Here is a 19439-nt window from a genome sequence, read left to right as displayed (position 1 = left end):
CTAGCAAGGGAAACAGAATTTGAACCCAGGCCTGTCCTGTCCATTTGTTCTTAACCCTGGCCTCTCCTTTCAATGTATCTGGTTCTCAGATCCCCCACCTATGAGGGCGGGGATCACAGGAACCGAAAGAGAAACTGAGACTCAAAAGGACTAGGGACTGGCCCATGGCCACAGTGAGGAAGAGTCAAGGCTGAGACTTGGGTCCCTGGAGGGGTGGGCTGCAGAAAGTGGGATTGCTTTCATTACAGAAGATGCAGGTAGATGAGAGTACCTGGTCGGTGAGGGCAGGTATCCTAGAGGAGGTGAAGCTGATACCAGATCTTGGAGGAAGGCAGCAGAGAGAAGAGCTTTCCAGATAAAAGGACAGCCTGTACGATGGCATGGAGGAACGGTAGGACTTGCCAGGTCTGCAGAAGAGCAGGTAGGTGGGTGTGGCTGCAGGGCAGGGGCGGGGTGGGAAAGGTGAGGGTAGTGAGCTGAGTGGGCTCCAATTAGGAGGGCCTTGCAGGCTGGCTCAGAATCCTGGGCCTGTCCTGAGGGCACTGGGGAGCCACGGAAGGCTTGCAAGCAGAGAAGCAGCATGTCCTTTCCTGGGAGAATGGGTGGCCCACCTGACAAAGAGAGTTTGAGCAGAGCATGGTGGCCAAACAAGGCATCCTGAAGGCTGCTGGACCACAGCTGACGGATGCTTTCCCCAGCTAAGCCTGGCGGTGTCCGCCTCTGAATGTGGACACTGTGTGCCTCCCAGGCCACCCTGCTCTATATCTTCTCCATGGTTCTAGACCCACCGCGCCTTTCCAGAGCTAGGCAAATGCGACCTCATTCATTCATTCATTCAGACATTCCTTAAACTCCAGTTCTGTGCCTGGCACTGTGCTGGCCACCGGAACACAAAGACTCTGCCCTCAAGAAAAATGAATACAGAAATAAATAAGAAAGTTAAAAGAGCAGAAGTTTCTGATAGGGGCTGCATGGAGTACAAAGACGTACAGAGAGAGAGAGAGAGGGCAGCTCCCCCAGGGGAGGAAAAGCATCAGTAAATCCTTTAAAGAAAATGTTGGATTGTAAACAAAACTCCAAAGATGAGTAGAAGTTGGCTAGCTGGGGTGGCAGCAAGAAGAGAACGGGTGCTCCAGGCTGAGCAGACAGGTGCAGGCAGGGAACAGCTGGGCAGGTGGGGAAGCATTAAATGAGAGGAGTTGGGGGTGGGGGAGCCGGACACTCTTCAGGGACCAAGGCAGGTGGGGCCCGGGAGCCCATCTTGGAACATTAATCAGGGGGATGATGCGATCACATCATCAACCTGGCTGCTGGTCAGAGGATGGATGGACAGGGAGAGACCAGAAGTAGGAGAGCAAAGAGGGAACTACAGCCATGGAGCAGGGAGGAGAGGAAGGTGGCCTGAACTTGGATGATGGCAGTGAGCACGGCGAGAAGGAAACAGTTTCAGGAGATATTACAGAAGGTCGGACAGACAGGATGTGGTCAGAGGTTGGATGTGAAGAGCAGGGGTGAAAGGAGGTGTCGATGTTCTGCAGGGCTCTGACTTGGGGGTCAGGAAGGATGGTGGCAGGAAAGTCCATGTGGGTCTCTTTGGGACACCTTGCATTGGAGGTCAGGCCTGGGGAGTGGTGCAAGTGTTCTTAAGAAGGTCATGCAAGTCCCAAGTGTGGATAAGATGCCACAGGAGGGTGGGCAGAGGGAGAGAGGGGAGCCGAGGACAGAGGCCGGGGACAATAATTTATCAGATAAGTAAACATGAGGCAAGTGCAAAGCGGGGTGAGAAGGCACAGGTGGGGAGGCAAGTGGGGAGCAGGGGAGAATAATGTCACAGCCACCGAGATGGGGGAGAGGGCTGAAGATGGAGGGAGAGTCCCAAGGACAGTCAAGCAAGAGAAGGACCAAAATGCGTCCATGGGACCATTCTCACCAACTGTGCTGTTGTCAGTACCAAATCTAGCCAAGACATTTTTCAGAATAAGAATACTCACTGTTTGGGGCGCCTGGGTGGCTCAGTCGTTAAGCGTCTGCCTTCGGCTCAGGTTCCGGGATCGAGCCCCGCATCAGGCTCCCTGCTCAGCGGGAAGCCTGCTTTCCCTCTTCCCACTCCCCCTGCTTGTGTTCCCTCTCTCGCTGCCTCTCTGTCAAATAAATAAATAAAATCTTAAATTAAAAAAAAGAATACTCACTGTTAGTAAAGATGTGCCAACATGACCACTTTCATAGTTTGCCAGCGAGAGTGTAGAGTGGTACAAGCTTTCTGAAAAGCCATTTGCCAAAGTAGTTCGGAATCCCGTACAACACAGTGCCTGGAGTTCACAACACAGCATTGTGTGCTTCAGAATTTGTTAGGAGGGTAGCTCTCATGGTAAGTGTTCTTGGGCACACACACCTGTAAGAAAAAAGGCACACGAGGAAACTATTGTGGAGACGGATACGTTCATTACCTTGATTGTGGTGACAGCATCGTGGTGTACGAGTCTGTATGTCCAAACTCACCCAACAGGGTATATTAAACCTGCACAGTTTTTTTTCTGGTGTATCAATCATACCTCAGTAAAGCTGGGTTTTTTTTTAAGTTCAAGATCCTTGAAAATGTATAGAATATTTAACCCCCATGTTCCCCTCCTGGGACTCGTATCCTCAAACAAAGATCAGTGTGTAAAGATGTTCATTGTGGCATTGTTTGATTATACTGAATTTTATAATGTATCATATGTCAGATATACTTTGGATAAAGGATTATACCTATTAGATATTATAATGGATTCTGTATATTATAATATATAGCAATATGATAATGAGAATCTGGAAACTGCTTTAATGTCAATAGGAGAGTGGCTGAATATTTTAGGACAGAATATGAGAGGCATTAAGAATGTGTTTTTCAGGGGCGCCTGGGTAGCGCAGTCGTTAAGTGTCTTCCTTCGGCTCAGGGCGTGATCCCGGTGTTCCGGGATCAAGTCCCACATTGGGCTCCTCCGCTGGGAGCCTGCTTCTTCCTCTCCCATTCCCCTGCTGTGTTCCCTCTCTCGCTGGCTGTCTCTCTGTCACATAAATAAATAAAAAAATCTTTAAAAAAAAAAAGAATGTGTTTTTCAATGCATGTTTAATGACAAGAAACAGAAGCGAGCAGAATGTATGTGGTTCCAACTTTATAATACAGATGTATATATTATATATTTCAAAAGAATCCTATTACTAATAGTGATAGTTCCTCACCGGAATATCCGATCATTCTCATCTTCCTCTTTGTCCCTCCTACATTTTTTTTGTTCAAATTCTCTACATAGTCATTATTTTTCCCCAACTTTTTGTTTTGAAGTTTTCCAAAGCTTCAGAAAGTTGCAGGAGTAATACAGAGGACCATTCCCCCTCCCTCCCTCCCTCTCTCTCTGTTTCACTGTCTCTGTCTCTCTCTCTCTCTCTGCTGAATCAAACAGAAGTTACACAACTTTACGCAACGTTCCACCCCTAAATACTAGAACAAGAATCTCTTCAGAACAAAGACATTCCCCTACATATCAACACGGGTTCGGTATTGCTATCAAATATTCAGTCCACTTTCAGATTTCCCCATTATGGCAGAAACCATTACGAGGGCACGTGACAGGCTCAGTCAGCAGAGCATGGGACTCTTGATCTTGGGGTCATGAGTTCAAGCCCCACGTTGGGCACAGAGATTACTAAAGAAATTTTAGAAATGAAAAAGAAACCCATCCATTATGATTTTTGTGATCGAGGAGCCATTTAAGTATCACACGCTGAATTCAGCTGTCCCCCAAATATTTCGGCAGCATTCTCCTAAAGACAAGGGCATTCTCCTACAAAACCGCAACACCTCGAACTACCATATGACCCAGTAGTTCCGCTACTGGGTATTCATGAATTCAAAAAGATACTCTGTATTTTTTACAGCATTATTTACAATAGCCAAGATATGGAAGCGGCCCAAGTGTCCATCAACAGATGAATGGATAAAGCAGATGTACTATATATATATAATGGAATATTACTCATCCCTAAAAAAGAATGAAATCTTGCCGCTTATGACAACATGGATGGACCTAACGGGCATTATGCTAAGTGAAATAAGTCAGACAAGACAGACAAATAGCATACGATTTCACTTATACGTGGAATCTAAAAAACAAAACAAACACAAACAAAAAAGCAAACAGACACTTAAATACAGAGAACAAACTGGTGGTTGCCAGAGGGGAGGGGTGTGGGGGGATAGGTTAGATAGGTGATGGGGATTAAGAAATACAAACTTACAGTTATAGAATAAATAAGTCACAGAGATGAAAAGTCCAGCATAGAGAACAGAGCCAATAACATTGTAACAATATCAATGGTGACTACAGTTACCTTGGCAAGAATTGAGTAATGTATAGAATTGTCCAATCAATAGGTTGTACACCTGAAACTAATATTGGAAACTAACGACATCGTATGCCAACTACAAAAAATGATAAGTTCTGAGGACGTAATATACAGCATGGTGACTATGGTTAGCAGTACTGTATTCTGTATTTGAAAGCTGCTTGGAGGGTAAATCTTAAAAGTTCTCATCACAAGATAAAACAGATTTGTGACTACATAAGGTGGTGGGTGTTAACGAACTATGGTAATCATTTCTCAATATATGCATACATCAGGGGCGCCTGGGTGGCGCAGTCATTAAGCGTCTGCCTTCGGCTCAAGGCGTGATCCCGGCGTTCTGGGATCGAGCCCCACATCAGGCTCCTCCGCTATGAGCCTGCTTCCTCCTCTCCCACTCCCCCTGCTTGTGTTCCCTCTCTCGCTGGCTGTCTCTGTCAAATAAATAAATAAAATCTTTTAAAAATATATATATATGCATACATCAAATCATTATGTTCTATACCTTACCCTGGCACAATGTTTTATGTCGATTATATCTCAATAAAACCGGAAGAAGAAAAAAACACATCCTTGAGAATATCAGACGTATTGTTATACACTCAAGTTAGATTTTTATTTTATGCAATTCCTTCCCAAATGGAAGTCACGTTGTAGATAAAGGAGTAAGAAATTAAGAAGTTTAGGGACCAGTGGATTGGTCTCAATCCCCACAACAGAGCAGATAGCTTTGAATAACTGGGGGCCCCAGTCTCATCTGGGACTGGGGATTGGCTGAGAGCCTGCAAATCTAGCTGTGGTCTCGCTATGAGGTCGAGGGTCCCTCAGGGCTGAGAGCAGATCTTCTTTTCCTTCTATTTCAGCACCCAGAACAGCACTAGGCACGCTGTCAATGGGTATAAATATTTGACGAATTGAAAGCTAAGTATTCTAGTTATTCCTTGGGGAAAGGTACGTATGTAGACATTTTGGGTATACTTGGAAGTTGCAGAGAGTGTGAGAAGCACTCCGACCACGTGCACACATTAACTATGAGAGTTGATGGGTGTGTTAGTTTTCCTGATGTACGTAATCATTCTGTCATACATATAATGAAATCATCGTGTCGTACCCTTTAGATGTATGCAATTATATTTGTCAATTATTCCCTAATAAGGTTGGGGGGGAAGAAAAACAAAACCAAACCATAATATCATTGTTACAGTCCGGCAATTTAATAATCTTGTTTCAATGTAACTATTTAATATTTAGTCCACACACTCAAATTTCCCCAATATCACCTTTATGATTTTTGTGATCTGGATCCGATCAGGGATCCCCCTTGAATTGGTCCTTATGACTCTCTGGCCTCCTCCAGTCTGGAACGGTCTCTCATGAAGAGGCCAGGTCAGTGGGTCTGAAGGGTGTTCTTCAGCGTGGACTTGCCTGATGATTTTGCCAGGTTTTCTGCAGGAGTTCCTCGTAAGTGATGTGTCCTTTCTGAGGGCACGGGAGACACTGGCTTCTCCCGAGATTAGTGGTCTTAAGTTTAACCATTTGGGTAAAGTGGTGTCTGTCAGATTTCTCCATTTGTAAAACGATGATTTTCTCTACATAATTAAGATGTTGATTTGTGGGTCATTCGAGACTGCGATGATTTTTGCCCCGATCGCTTATTACGGCGTTCACTGTGAGATGCCACTTTGTTTCCATCACTTCCTAGTTGACGCTCTTCTCTTTTTTTTAAGGTGTATTTATTCATTTTAGAAAAAGAGAGAGAGGGGCGCCTGGGTGGCACAGCAGTTAAGCGTCTGCCTTCGGTTCAGGGCATGATCCCGGCGTTATGGGATCGAGCCCCACATCAGGCTCCTCCGCTATGAGCCTGCTTCTTCCTCTCCCACTCCCCCTGCTGTGTTCCCTCTCTCGCTGGCTGTCTCTATCTCTGTCAAATAAATAAATAAAATCTTTAATAAAAAAAAAGAAAAAGAGAGAGAGCAGGGAGAGGGGCAGAGAGAGAGAATTGGAAGCAGAGTCCCCACTGAGCACGGAGCCGCACTCGGGGCTCCATCTCAGGACCCTGAGATCATGACCTGAGCCGAAACCAAGAGCTGGCCGCTCAACCGACTGAGCCGCCCAGGTGCCCCCCTACATGACGCTCTTCTGGAAGGAATCCTTTTCCCTTATCCTGTATTCTCTGCTTTTTCACATTCTTTTCTTTTTTTCCCCCAAATTCAGGGACTATTTTTAATGCTCTGGGTCATAATCCACTCGTGTTATGCATCGTTTTGATCTTCCATTGTCCCAAATCCGGCCACTGGAGCCCCTTCCAAGTGGCCCCCCACCAGTCTGAGTCCCTCTTTGTTTTCTGGCACAACATCAGTGGAGCACTCGCTCCGTCCATCCAGCCTCGTGGGCACAGAAACAGCCACTCACCTCTGGACCCATGGGGGCCTTGAAGGAGCGCAGCAGACAGCAAGTGCAGCCACAGGGCCTGGTGAGCCCCCGGAGCTCCCGCCTCAGAAGCACCAACAGCCGGTGCATTAATTAGTGGCCCTACCCCAGGGGGACAAGGCCCGTGGCCTTGAGCTGGCTGCTTAGAAACAGCGTGCCACCCTGCTTGGGCACCTCATTTCACATCCTATCGACTTACTGCTGGCACATGGAAGGATATTAATTATAATACAAAGATGAAGAAAATCCTGTGTGTTCTTTCACAACCTCACCAAGGAAAAGGTGGGAATAGCGCTCTGATGTTAGCAATGTGTACCTGCAGATGTGGGGGGGGGTGCGTGTGCACACGCTCGTGTGTGCACATATCCCCAGGTTCTCCTCAGGACTCTGCATCCCCCTCTTCTTCTTCATCCTACGTTTTTTCTTGTGGAAGTGCAGTGTGCATCCAGTAAAATAAATAGGTTTGAAGGATACAGCTGGGTGGATTTTGATAAATGTGTAACCAGCACCCCAACCAGGCTATGAACATGTCCACCACCCCCAGAAAGCTCCCTCGTGCCACTTCCAGTCAACCCCTTAGAGAGGCCCTCACTTTCTAATACCCGCACATTCTAGAACTTCACATACATGGACTCGTGCGGTGAGCGCACCTCCTTTCTTTTAAGTGCCAAATAAAATGGTGGTGGAAAGTCTGGCAGTCCCTCCTTTGCACCCCCAAATACTTCTGAGGCTTTCCTGGGGAGAGAGAAAGAAGCAGGCCCCTGCTGTCTCTCTGTGGGTTCTTTCTCCAAACCCCTGTTTCCAGGCTGGTGGCCAGGGAAGGGGTCCCAGACCAGGCTCATTTTCCCACCCAGAAAAAGTCATCTTCCATGGCCCAGAGACAATGGCCTCGAAATCCCCCTGGACATGGCAGGAGCCTGTCTACCCAGCAGTGAGGCTCAGATACTCTGATGGCCCCCCCGGGCCCCCGACTGGGGAGGACCCCCGGGGGACTGTGGTGCTGTCCGGCCGCCAGCAGGAGCAGTGAGCGGCACCAGTGGCCGGCCGGCCTCCCGCATTTCTGCTGTCAATCTGCCCGCTGCCCTGGGTTGTTTACTAGAAGCTGGCCTCCCTGCGAGGGTTCAAAGCGCTGGCCCTGGGCACGTCTGCGGCAGGAAGCAGGCCGGGCGGTAATTGGCGGCGCGGCTGTGCTGAGCGGCCAGCACGGACCCACTCTCCTTCTCCAGCGGTCGCCTTTGAGTGGCTCCATGCTGACCTTCCAGGCCTGCAGGGACTTCCTGCTGAATGCCAAGCCGGCACCAGCAACAAATTACTCATTCCCTGAGAAATCTATTAAAAGGTGACAGCAGTTTGGGGGCCGGGTGGCAGGGGGGGCCCCCAGCACAGGAAACCTAATGTCTTCTGTTCCCAAGGGCCGCCAGCCGACTCCTGCTGAACTCAGAGGGAACTGAGCTAGAACTCTAGATTTGGGGGCCTGGGAAAATGACTTGGCGATGAGGAGAGGCTGCCATCCTTGAGGCCCATCTACAGCTTCCTGAAGACAGAGGAGGCAGCCTCGGAGTCCCCCGGACCTCATGTCCAATCTGCTACTTCCACTCTCTGTGACCTTGGGCAAGCCACTTGGCTTCTCTGGGTATCCCACGCCCACAAAGGACATAAGAAACCCAGCCTGCAGACTGGCAAAAGCGAATGAAGCGCCAGGCTCATAACAGATGCTCGGGGAGCGCTGCAGGATCAGAAGCAGACTATGTTTATTTCAGTCCCCAGCCGAGAGAGGCATGAGGCCCGTGCCCCGCGTGGGTGTGCCCATGTCCGGGTTAGGGCAGTGGCCAAGCCTGAAGATCGAGTAGAGTGGAGCTGCAGCTGGAGGGCCTGGAGTTGGGGCAGGGCACAGCAGCCTCTGATTCTCCCTGGTGAGGAGCTCTTACCCTCCCAGCACGGCTCTGGCTGGTCACTGAACCCCTGGGTGGATGAGTGAAACTGACGAATGAGTGTGGTAGGCTCAGTAACAGCCTCCCCCCAACCAAAGCTGCCACCGCCCGATCCCCTAGAACCCGTGAAGAGGTCACCTTACATGGTAAAAGGAACTTTGCAGACGTGATAAAGTTAAGGATCTTGAAATAGGAGGATTATCCTGGGTTATCCAGGTGGGTCCAGTGTAATCACAGGGTCCTTATAAGCGGGAGGCAGGAGGCTGGGAGTTGTGGCCTGAAGGGTGAGGAGAGGGAGAGGTATCAACAGCAGACCTGGTGACACCCAGGCCTGGGCCTCAGAGTGCTAGAACTCAGTCCTCTGGACGTGGTTGGGCCCAAACACCAATGCGCTATTTTCATACGTGATGAGGTGCTTCGGCGCCCAGCTGACCTTATGACTTGGAGGATCAGAAATACCAGCTCAGGGGCGCCTGGGTGGCGCAGCGGTTAAGCGTCTGCCTTCGGCTCAGGGCGTGATCCCGGCGTTATGGGATCGAGCCCCACATCAGGCTCCTCTGCTATGAGCCTGCTTCTTCCTCTCCCACTCCCCCTGCTTGTGTTCCCTCTCTCGCTGGCTGTCTCTGTCTCTGTCGAATAAATAAATAAAATCTTTAAAAAAAAAAAAAAGAAAGAAATACCAGCTCATGACGTGTAGCTCAGTGTCATCGTTACCGGGTGTCCCATGGTCAGGTGCTCTGTCTCTGCTAGGGTCCGGCAGGTTGCAGGAGCTAATTCTCTGCTACAGAGGTCATGGACTTGCTTCTAAGCCCTAGTTAAAGGAAATAATTTTTTTAAATGATTTTATTTATTTACCTGAGATAGAGCGAAAGAGCGAGAGAGAGCAGGAGTGGGGGGGAGGGGGGCGGGGCAGAGAAAAGCAGGCTCTCCACTGAGCAGGAAGCCCGACTTGGAGCCCAACCCCAGGACCCTGGGATCATGACCTGAGCTGAAGGCAGACACTTAACCGACTGAGCCGCCCAGGTGGCCCAAAAGAAATAATTTTTGCTTAACAGATACATTTGATTCATTTGGCAAATTGCCCATTTCTTTGATGATGGAATCTTTCGTTAATCGATTTGTGGGGAACTGGCTTTGGAGAATTGGTTTTTAGCCAAACTGATCAGTGCTGACTTCAGAGACAACTAGACTCAGTAGACAAAGACGGCCTCAAGAACTCTTTGCTGCTCTCGGTTTTGCTCTCTTCTCGCTTGGCTCTGCTTTCGCTTGGCTTTTCCCTAAAGTGTGGTGGTGACGAGCACCATTCTCCCAGGCTGGCTGCCCCACTTGGAAGAGCATGACTGTCCCAGCAGTTCTCATAGAAGACCCAAGGATCCACCCGGGTCATGTGTCCATTCTACAGTGAATCTCCTTGGCCAGGGACGTGGAATGATACCCTGACTAGATGAACCTAGGTTATCTGCCCATCTGTGGGAGGCAGAATTCTAAAGATGCCCCCCCACCTGATTTCCATTGTTGGTTATTCAACTAAAAACTACCCTAGGTATTACTTACTTGATGACAGTAATTTTATGTGTCAACTTTTACCCAGATGTTGGGTAAAACATTATTTGGGATGTTTTTATAAAGATGTTGTGGGATGAGATTCACATTTAAAGCAGTGGACCTTGAATAAAGCAGATTTCCCTCTGGAATGTGGGTGGGCCTTGTCAAATCAGGTGAAGGGCTTAATGGAACAAAAGCCTGACCTCCTCAAAGCAAGAAGGAATTCTCCCAGCAGATTTCCATTGGACTTGAATTACGACTCGTTCCTGGGTCTCCAGCCTGCCAGCCTGCCCTGCAGATCTTGGACTTACCAAGCCTCTATAATCCTCTATAAGCCAATTCTTTAAAAAAAAAAAAATCTGTCCTTCTGTCTCTTTCTCTCCATATTATACATATACATATCTCCAGCTGGTTCTGTTACCCTGAAATGTAGACTTTGCAGATGTAACTAAGGTCATTAATCGGCTGACCTTAAAATAAGATCACACTGGATTATCCAGGTGGCCCAGTGTAACCACAGGAGCCCTTAAAAGCAGAAGACAAGGGGCGCCTGGGTGGCACAGCGGTTAAGCATCTGCCTTCGGCTCAGGGCGTGATCCTGGCGTTATGGGATCGAGCCCCACATCAGGCTCCTCCGCTATGAGCCTGCTTCTTCCTCTCCCACTCCCCCTGCTTGTGTTCCCTCTCTCACTGGCTGTCTCTATCTCTGTCGAATAAATAAATAAATAAAATCTTTAAAAAAAAAAAAAAGCAGAAGACAAAAGCAGAAACAGCAGAAAGGAGAGGGGACCGAAGAGGAAGGCAGAAGAGGAGGACAAAGAAAGGGAAGTCGGCAAAACATGAAGCAGGAAGGGACTTGCCCTGCTTTCCTGGAGGGGCCACGTGAGAAGCATAAGGACTGCGGCCCGCCACTAGGACAAAGCCCAGCGTCTGCTGACAGCCAGCAAGGAAATGGGGACCTCAGTCCCACAGCCACAGGAACAGAATCTGGCCAACACCCTGAATGGGCTTGCAAGCGATTGACCCACAGAACCTCCAGAAAAACATGCAGCCCAGCCAACACCTTGATTTTGACCTTGGGAGACCTGGGGCAGAGGAGCCCGTTGAGCCAACCTAGACTTCTGACCTGCGGAACTGTGAGATCGCGGACCGGTGGTGTTTGGAGCTGCTACGTTGGTGTGTTTGCTGTGGCAGCGATAGAAAGCAAATACCACCCATGGAGAATGGAGCGGGGCAGCCCCTCCCAACCCCACAGGGGCTAACCATGAAGGGAGCACCCCAAAAATCAAGCGCTGTTCCCAGAGTGAGGGGGAAAGGGGCCCGGACCAGGTCCACCATAGCATCAAACCTGAAAATGGATTCCCAGTGGGCTGGCCCCCTGGCACTGCCAGCGTCAGGGTCTGACCCACGCTCAAACCACCCGGTGGCAGTGGCCGTGTCTCTGCTCCTGGCACGTCTCCAGCTCTGCCCCACCCTTCTCTCCAGTTCCGGGCTTCTTCAGTTCTCACCCCACTGCTCAGGTGTCCAGAAAACTCGCCCGAGCCTGGCCAGCTCCCTGGGTGAGACAGGAGGCAGTTTCCACGTAAACTCTCGGTGATGGCGGGGCAGTACCAGGAGGTCCCCCAGGGCACCAGGCTGCTTGGGCAGCGCTCCCCGCTGCAGCGCCTGGCAGATCCTGTCACCGTTAGTCTTTGTCACAGCTCCACCTGGTGGGCAATAGGATCCCCATTTCTCAGAAGAAAAAAATCAAGGCTCCAAAAAATGTAAATCCTCGCCCAAGGTCAGCGTACTCTTCCAGTTAGGAGAGAGAGAGACTCCGTTCAACCTGGCTGGAGAAAAAGGAGAGCAGGTGTTGATGCAGGAGGGCGGCAAGGGGGGGTGGGGCTGGCTTCTGGGGCTCAGTGAGGTCCTCATCCCCCTGCCTCTCTGCCTCTCTCTTTCTCTCCCATCCACCCTCCCTCCCTCTCTGCGTGGTTGCTCCTTTCTGTCTCCTATCTCCTGAGTGCCCTCCTCTTGGCTTGGCTTTATTCCCTCCCACTGCGTACAGATAGGACAGGACAGGTAGCCTGTGGCAGAGCTGAAAACCTGGTTTTATTTGGACAGGAAAATGCTCCGGTGGTAAATAACATTCCTCCCTTGTGACCAGTAATACGTAAATGGAAGTATTCTACGGTACTTTTGGGAAGGTCGCCGTAAGGGAAGGCAAGCTGACTCAGCCGGAAGGAGCACCTCTCTTGCTCTTCCCCACTTTCCTCCCCCTTGTTGCCTAAAACATGGGTGTAATGGCTGGAGCTCTGGTAACCATTTTGGGCCACGACCTGAGGCTGCATGTCCATGCCAGTAATCTGAGCCTCGGCCTGGCCACCACCAGACGTCTTTTCCGTGATAAACAAACCAACCCTTGCAGGTTTAAACTGTTCTTATTTAGAATTTTTGTTGGCTGCAGCTCAACTTAACCGCAGGAAACCTGGGCACAAGCAGTTATTTTACATTGTTCTTACTCAGAAAACCCGGAGTCAGGACCCCTTCTCTCTACACTCCACATGACACCTAGGGCAGAGCTCTGAATGGCACAGCTGGTGTCACACACACACATGATCAGAGACACGGCCAGACCATGGCCCGAGCCCACTGTTGGTGTGTTTGTGTCACTTGTCTGTTGCTTGCTTTTGAGGAGGGGCAGCAGGTGTGGGATCACATGAATGGTGGGGGAGGAGGATTCCCCCAAAGACGTGGGAAGTGATGGGTGCAGGGAATCCCAGTTCGCCTGGCTCCCGGGCTGGGCCCTCTCCACCCTACTCTGTAGTAGTTCAGTCTTAACAGAACAGCTTCCCCACCCAGTGGAGATCATGAAGGAACCCACTGGGGTCAGTCCGACCTCTTGCAAGGAGGTCCATCCGGAGGCCACCGCACGTGGCGTGAAGAGGACAAAGCCATGGAAGACTCCAAGGTCAACCCCAGGGATCATGTCTCAAGCTAGCCCTGCCCATTACTCACAGAAGATGAGTGTGTGTTGGAGTCGGACAGAGCTGAGGTCAAAGCCCCCTCCTCCAGCTGTGTGGCCTTGGGTGAGTTGCTTTACCTCTCTGAGGCACCACACCAGTTCCCTCATTTCTATCTCCTGGCTTGTCGTTGCTTCCCCCCTGCCAACCCCACACACACCTAGGATCCCATCTTCTGCCTCTCACCCCATCTACCCATCCTCCAAAAGGCCTACCTCAGCAGTACCCACCCTCCCCACCCGTTATCTGCACACACACACACACACACACACACACACACACCCCTGCCCCCAGCAAAGACTGAGCCTGGGATGTGTTGACATACTCTCCTGGATGCCAGGACATTCCAATGAGGCCTAAAAAACAATTAATCTTTCAGATGTTCCGAATTACCAAACATGCAAAAACAGACCACCTCTATCTAGCCCAGAGCCCTGTCCCAGCACAACTGACTCCCCCCAGGCTTGGCCATGGGGGTCACAGATCATCAAGCCCGAACAGGGAGGGAGCAGGACACAGGCTCTCCACCCTGGTGGAGCCCAGGACACTCTGCTCCTAACCTAACCTAACCTAACCTAACCTAACCGCTGGGCTGAAGAAACGCCCCCCTGGGGAGGCAGGCCTTAGAGACTGAGCCAGGAAAAAGTAAACCTTAACTTTAAAATGATTTTTCTTATTAGCTCAATTTTTGTTTTTTATTTAATTTACGGTTTATTTGATATGTATTACCATTTAAAATTTAGAGAAATGAATACACTAAAACCGTGAGTCTCCAGGAATTGGAGTGGAAGTCAGAATGTCTCTTGTCCTCACCCCTTGATTAAAAGAAAACAACAACAAAGGAGGAAAAAAAGAGACACAAACAAACGCGATTCTTCGCTTTGTCATCTGGAGGCAGCTGTTTCTGGGCAGCCGCGTTGCTGGCCTGTCCCCACAGCCCATGAATCACCTCTTGTCACTCTGACAACCGTCCACACGGACGCCACGTGAGGGCAGGGATTCGCTTCTGCCCCAAGCAGTCAGCACAGGGCCTGGTGGAGAGGAGAGGCTCAGTGTGGTTGTTGGAAACAAGGGAAGCAGAGAGAAGGAGAAGAAAGGAAGGAAGGTGGGGAGACACCCCAGTTCCTTGTTAAAACAGAAGGACGAACAAAATCCCGCGGGACCCCACAGAGAAAACTCCATCTGCCCGGAGGGGTGGGGAAGCAGCCTGTGACACCTGAGCTGGTCTTAAGGAATGCCTGGGGACTCTCTAGGACTTGCGGACACCCACCAGGCGAAGAAACAGGAAAGGCAGCTCGGGTGGAAGGCGTGGCATGCAAAGGCATGAAGTGTGAGAAAACGCAAGTCTGGGCCTTCACGAAAAGCCGGACACAGCCCCAGAGAGGGCGCTGGAGAAGACAGGGAACAGGAGAGGAGGCTGAGGACATCAGAGGAACTTCGGAGCGGGCCGAGTTGTTAACTTACCCCCTTGATTTCAGGGAACGCCCACTAGACGCTCCCTGAGCCTTGGCTCCATTAACCACATGGGTGATTGTTGAACCCGATTAGGAGGAGGGGATCCCCAAGTCCAACCACAGGAGGGGCAGAAGCCCTGGACCCCATTTCCAGCCTGGGCCCCCGAGCAGCTGCTCCTTCGTCCCATTTACTCCAGTCTGGATGTTTTTCTCTGCGCTTGATGAAGTTAAAATAAGCCCTCTCTGGGGTGAGTCGCAGGCGTTCAAATTGGATTGGCACGCAGACGTCGAGCAGTTGGTGGCAGGAGCCAGGGGACCTGGAGAGCAGGTTTTCGCTGGAGGGGACATGAGCTTTATTTCCCTCTTGGTTGCTGACAAGGAAGCAGCTGTCCTTCCCTGATTATTTTTACCTCGAGTCACAGCCGCTGATGCTGAGCCTCCCCAGTGCCCGCCCGCCTGCCAGGACCAGGTGAAGAGCCCAGCACCCCGGCCCCGCTCTGCCACGAGCCTCGAGCTCCACCTACCGCCACCTTCACACGGGACCGGAAAGCAGCCCTCTGTCTCAGGTCCAGACCCTTCCACGCCAAGCCGGGGGTCACCTGCCCAGAAGAGAGAGAGCCAGAGCAGCCTTGAAGAGTATCTGGAACAAAAATGAATGAATGAATGAATGCAAGAAAGAAAGAAAGAAAGAAAGAATTAGAAAGAAAAAGAAAAAAGTTCATGACCAAGTCCCCTTTCTAACACAATAGCTCATTTATTGTTTTTACATTCGTTCACTTTTAGTTTGTTAAGACCAAACCCAAATATCACTTTGCTGTTCACTACGCACTTCCAAATCTACCACGTCATTCTAGCCTTGAAAAGCCCAACAGGTGGCTGGCCTTAGCTCCATTTTATTGCTGAGGAAACTGAGGCTCAGAGGTGAAGCGGCTTGCCTGAAGTCACAGATATGCTAACAGAGTGGGAGAAATGGGATTTTTTTTTTTTTTTAAGATTTTGTTTATTTGACAGAGATAGAGACAGCCAGCGAGAGAGGGAACACAAGCAGGGGGAGTGGGAGAGGAAGAAGCAGGCTCATAGCGGAGGAGCCTGATGTGGGGCTCGATCCCACAACGCCGGGATCACGCCCTGAGCCGAAGGCAGACGCTTAACCGCTGTGCCACCCAGGCGCCCCGAGAAATGGGATTTGAATCCTAGTTTGTCTACCTCCAAATCTCGTACGCCGTCCAGTGTATTTTCATGTCTTTGTTCATGTACCAGTTGAGAATGCTCTCAGCTGCAACTAACAACAACAGCGCTTTGAATAAATGGGGGCTTATTTTCCTTATACGACAAAAGACTGGCAGTAGGTGGTCTCTAGGTTGGGAGGCAGCACAATGATGTCATGGACCCATGGTATTTCAATCTTGATGTTCCTATCATCCTTCATAGGTTGCCTTTTGACATGCTTGTGGCCTCATGGTCACAACATAGCTGCTACAGCTCCAGGCACCTCACCTGCATTCAAGACAGAAGAGATTTAAAAAAAAAGAAGACGAAGAAATTAGGGGGAGAGGATGGTGAAAACAGTAACAATCCCTTTTATCAGAAAAGCAAAATATTTCCCTGAATTCTGCCAGAAGACTTTAGTTTACATCTTAGTAGTAACATGACCCCTCACTGCTGCAACGGAGGCTGGGAAAGAGCATTTTGAAAACAAAGCAGAAGGACACAAATGCTATGTCAGTTACCAACAATATCTGCTAGTCTACATAGAGTTGTACTTAATTACAATTATATGACACACAATTTTAGCTTCCTACTTTTTTTTTAAATTGAGGTATAATTGACATACAACATAATAGTTTTAGGTATATAGAGTAGTGATTAAATATTTGTCTAGATTGCAAAATGTTCACCACCATAAGTTAACATTCCTCACACCATACATACAGGAATTTCTTTTCTTATGTTGACAACTTTTAAGATCCATTCTCTCAGCAACTTTCAACTATGCACTACGGTATTAATAATTAGAGCCGCTGTGCTGTACATTACACCCCCATGACCTACTTATTTTTTAACTGGAAGTTTGTACCTTTTGATTCCTTTTGCCCATTTTGCCCTTCCCCCACCTACCAGCTCTGGCAACAAGCAATCTGTTCTCTGTGTCTATGAGCTCAGTGGTTTGGTTTGCTTTTGTGTTTAGACAGCACATATAAGTGAGATTATATAGTATTTGTCTTTCTCTATCTTATTTCATTTAGCATAATGCCCTCAAGGTCCATCCATGTTGTCACAAATGGCAAGATTTCATTCTTTTTTTTTTTTTTAAAGATTTTATTTATTCATTCGACAGAGATAGAGACGCCAGCGAGAGAGGGAACACAAGCAGGGGGAGTGGGAGAGGAAGAAGCAGGCTCATAGTGGAGGAGCCTGATGTGGGGCTCGATCCCAGAACGCCGGGATCACGCCCTGAGCCGAAGGCAGACGCTTAACCGCTGTGCCACCCAGGCGCCCCAAGATTTCATTCTTTTTGATGGCTGAATAATATTTCATATTACATGTACCCACCAATATATATTCCAATACATATACACCACGTCTTCTTTATCCATTCATCTGTCAAAGAGACGTTAGGTTGTTTCCATGACTTGTAATATTGTCAATAATACTGCAGTGAACACGGGAATGCAGGTATCTTGTCCAGTTAGTGTTTTCTTTTTCTTCAGATAAACACCCAGAACCCAAACTGCTGGATCACATGGTAGTTCTACTTTTAATTTTTCTAGGCACTCCCACACTGTTTTCCACGGTGGCTGCACCAATCTCCACTCCCACCAACAGAACACAAGGGTTCCCTTTTCTCTACATCCTCAGAACTCTCGTCTTTTCTCGTCTCTTTGGTGAAAGCCATTGTGGCAAGAGTGAGGTGAAATCTCACTATGGTTTGGATTTGCATTTCCCCGATATTGAGCGTCTTTTCAGGGGTCTGTTGCACCTGTCGATATGTTTTCTTGGGAAACATGTCTATTCAGAACCTCTGCCCATTTTTTAATTGGATGGTTTTTTGCTTGTTTGCTCGTCTTGCTATGGGGTTGTACGACTTCTTCGCGTATTTCGGATATTAACTATCAGATACACAGTTTGCAAATATTTTCTCCCATTCAGTAACTCTCCTTTTCATGTTGTTGATGGCTTCCCTTGCTGTGTAGACGCTTTTTAGTTTGATCTGGTTCCACTCGTTCATTTTTGCCTTTGTTGCCTACGGGTTTGGTGTCACATCCAAAAAATCGTCATGAAGACCGATGTCAGGCAGCTTACTGTGAGATTTTTCCATAAATTCTCAGAATAGAATTGCTGAGTGAAGAAGGGGCTGGAGTGGGCAAGAGGGGAGGCAGGGCTGGTTCTGAGCACATCCAGTTTCTCAGCAATCGGGGTATGCAGGGGTGGGGGCAGGAGAAGGGACTCTCTCTTATCTACAGAGCAGGAGCCAGTCGCCGCCAGAGAAAAATGACAACTGGGTCAGGTTGTGGGGCTCCCCCAACCCTGATACTCACACATCTCACCTCACTGCCCCCCTTTATGTCCCTGAGAAGAGGGGGTGGTTCTCTACATTCTGTGTGACAAGACACAGGGTACAGAGACTTGTCCAGGTCACAGAAAAGTTGGCTGATGGCCAAGTGCCAATTCTGTTGGGTTTGTGGCAACCCCAAAGTGAAAATGTCCAGTTGCCAGCTCCTCCTTCCAAAATTTCTATGCTTGGGCTATGGACAACTTAGCTGAGGGGCAGGGGCAGGGCCAGGCTCCGGGATGAGCACACCCCTGGCTGCCCCCGTGGCCCCCACCCCATCTACACAGACAATGAGCCCAGGGACCCCAATGGCTATCACTCACTCACAGCCTCCAGGCCCTATCTAAGGAGATAAGAGGCCTGTCAGAACCACCACAGGCACGATGAATGGCCGTAGGCTGCCAGTCAGACAATACCCAGGCTCTGGGGCGGAGAGATTAGGATAGAACAGGGCCCAAACTGGTCTTCACAGCGGAGGGTCCATGCAGGTCCCCTCCCCCCACGCCCTGGTACTTAGCTGTCTCCAGGAGTGACTCCTAGGAAACGTGACCCTGCTAAAGGAAGGGAGTTGGCCCAGAGCCCCCAGGCAGGGGCGTTACCAAGGCTGGGAAGGTGGTAACTCAGGCCACCGGGGAGAGATTGGAGAAGGCGGGGAGAGTCAGAAGGCATACAAGGAGGCTGGGAGAGTTGGGGTAGATACAAAGCCCACCCCAGAAAGGCAGACCTGGGGTTCACCTCTTCCTTGCTGTGTTCAGTTGGCATGTATGTAAAAATGGGACCCCCACCCGTCTTGAACGAGAGTGCCAATGTGGGCGGGCCCACAGCGGCCAGGCAGCAAGGGCTCCACGCTGGGTGGGGTGTGGGTGGGCCACAAAGACAAGGGACAGCCAAGTCCTGCAGACATTCTGCAGGCCCAGGAACCTGGGAAATGCGCAGAACTCTGCCCCAATGGGGACCTCCTATCTCCCAATTTTATTTTGAAAATTCTCAAACCTGGACAAAGCTGGAAGGGCACACTGAACACTAATATATCATCCAGTTTGATTCCCTCCCCTTTTCTTTGAAAACTAAACCATCATATGGGGCGCTGGGTGGCTCCGTGGGTTAAGCGTCTGCCTGCTGTCCGCTCAGGTAGAGATCC

The sequence above is a fragment of the Ursus americanus genome, chromosome 18 (assembly GCF_024610735.1).
Source record: "Ursus americanus isolate L20-20 chromosome 18, mUrsAme1.1.p, whole genome shotgun sequence".
NCBI lineage: Eukaryota > Metazoa > Chordata > Mammalia > Carnivora > Ursidae > Ursus > Ursus americanus.
This window is presented reverse-complemented; position numbering follows the sequence as displayed.